Source organism: Pteropus vampyrus, unplaced genomic scaffold (genome assembly GCF_000151845.1).
Source record: "Pteropus vampyrus isolate Shadow unplaced genomic scaffold, Pvam_2.0 Scaffold254, whole genome shotgun sequence".
In the NCBI taxonomy this organism is placed as follows: domain Eukaryota; kingdom Metazoa; phylum Chordata; class Mammalia; order Chiroptera; family Pteropodidae; genus Pteropus; species Pteropus vampyrus.
This window is the reverse complement of record NW_011889035.1, coordinates 4,438-6,736: the sequence shown is the minus strand read 5'-3', so window position 1 is coordinate 6,736 and position 2,299 is coordinate 4,438.

The following is a 2,299-nucleotide window of genomic DNA, read 5'->3' as shown; positions in this document are numbered from 1 at the left end:
GTCTGGCTTATTTTGCTTAGCACGGTTATCTCGAGGTCCATCCATGTTGTCACAAATGGCAGTATTTCATCTCTTCTTATGGCTGAATAATATTCCATTGTATATATGTGCCACAGTTTCTTTAGCCAATCATCTATCGTAGGACACTTCGGTTGCTTCCATGCCCTGGCCACTGTGAATAATGCTGCTATGAACATCAGTGTGCAAATATCTTTTTGGATATGGATTTTTAAGTCTTTGGGGTAAATACCCAGTAGAGGGATTGCTGGATCATATGGTAGATGAATTCTTAGTTTTTTAAGGAACCTCCATCTGTTTTCCATAGTGGCTGTACCGATATGCAGTCCCACCAGCAGTGTATGAGAATTCTTTTTCTCCACACCCTCTCCAGCATTTATTATTACTTGTCCTGTTGATTATAGCTATTCTAATAGGTGTTAGATGGTATCTCATTGCGGTTTTGATTTGCATTTCCCTAATAGCTAGTGATGTTGAGCATCTTTTCATATAGTTGTTGGCCATTTGTATGTCCTCTAGGGAGAAGTGTCTATTCAGGTCCTCTGCCCATTTTTTGATCGGATCATTTGTTTTTTGTTGTTATTGAGTCATATGAGTTATTTGTATATTTTGGATATTAGGCCCTTATCAGAGGCGTTGCTTGCAAATATATTTTCCCATTCGGATGGTTCTCTCTTTTCCTTGTTGATGATTTCTTTTGCTAAGCAGAAGCTTTTTAGTTTGACGTAGTCCCTTTCATTTATTTTAGCTTTTATTTCTCTTGCTTTTGAGATCAAATTCATAAAATCCTCTTTAAGTCCAAGGTCCTTGAATTTAGTTCCTATGTTTTCTTGTATGCATTTTATTGTTTCAGGTCTTAAATTTAGGTACTTAATCCATTTTGAGTTAATTTTGGTGCGAGGTGATAGACAACAGTCTAATTTCATTCTTTTGCAGGTGGCTTTCCAGTTATCCCAGTACCATTTATTGAATAGGCTTTCCTTTCTCCACTGTAATTTTTTTTTTGTCGAAATTATTTGCCCACATAAATATGGGTTTATATCTGGACTCTTGATTCTGTTCCACTGGTCTGTGTGTCTGTTTTGCTGCCAATACCATGCTGTTTTGATGACTGTTGCTTTGTAGTATAATTCGAAGTCGGGCAGAGTGATGCCTCCAGCCTCGTTCTTTTTTTCTCAGGATGGCTTTGGCAATTCGGGGTCTTTCGTGCCTCCATACGAATATGATGCTTTTTTTGTTCTATTTCTTTAAAAAATGCCGATGGGATTTTGATGTGGATTGCATTAAATCTGTATAATGCTTTAAGTAATAAGGTCATTTGAACTATGTTGATTTTTTCCAGTCCAGGAACATGAAATATCTTTCCATTTCTTTGTATCTTCTTTGATTTCTTTTAATAAAGTCTTATAGTTTTCATTATATAGGTCCTTCATATGTTTCATTAGATTTATTCCTAGGTATTTTACTCTTTTGGTTGTAATTCTAAAAGGAATTATTTTTTCCACTTCTTTTTCTGACACTTCATTATTAGAGTATAGGAACGCTATGAATTTTTGAACATTGATTTTGTATCCAGAGACTTTACTGTATTTGCTTATTGTTTCTAGTAGTGTTCTTGTGGAGTCTTCAGGGTTATCTATATAGAGAATCATGTCTTATGCAAATAGTAACTGTTTGACTTTTTTGTTTCCTATTCGGATGCCTTTTATATTTTTCTCTTGCCTGATTGTACTCGCTAGGACCTGCAATGTTATATTGAATAAGAGTGGTGATATTAAAAACCTTCCCTCTAAGGTCAGGAACAAGACAAGTGGACAGCCTTGCCTTGTTCCTGACCTTAGAGGGAAGGTTTTCAGTTTTTCACTATTAAAATGTTGTCTGAGGGTCTGTCATATATGGCCTTTATTATGTTAAGGTACTTTCTTTCTATACTAATTTTGTTAAGTGTTTTGATCATAAATGGATGCTGTATCTTGTCGAAGGCTTTTTCTGCATCTATTGATATCATCATATGGTTCTTATTTTAAAATTTGTTTATGTGGTGTATCACATTAATTGATTTGCATATGTTGAATCATCCCTGAGCTCTGAAATGAAGCCCACTTGATCGCGGTGTATAATCTTTTGAATATGTTGCTGTATTCGGTTCACTAGTATCTTATTTAGGATTTTTGCATCTGCATTCATGAGAGATACTGGTCTGTAGTTTTCTTTTTTTGTGTTATCTTTACCAGGTTTTGGTATCAGAGTAATATTGGCCTCATAGAATGAGTTGGGAAGT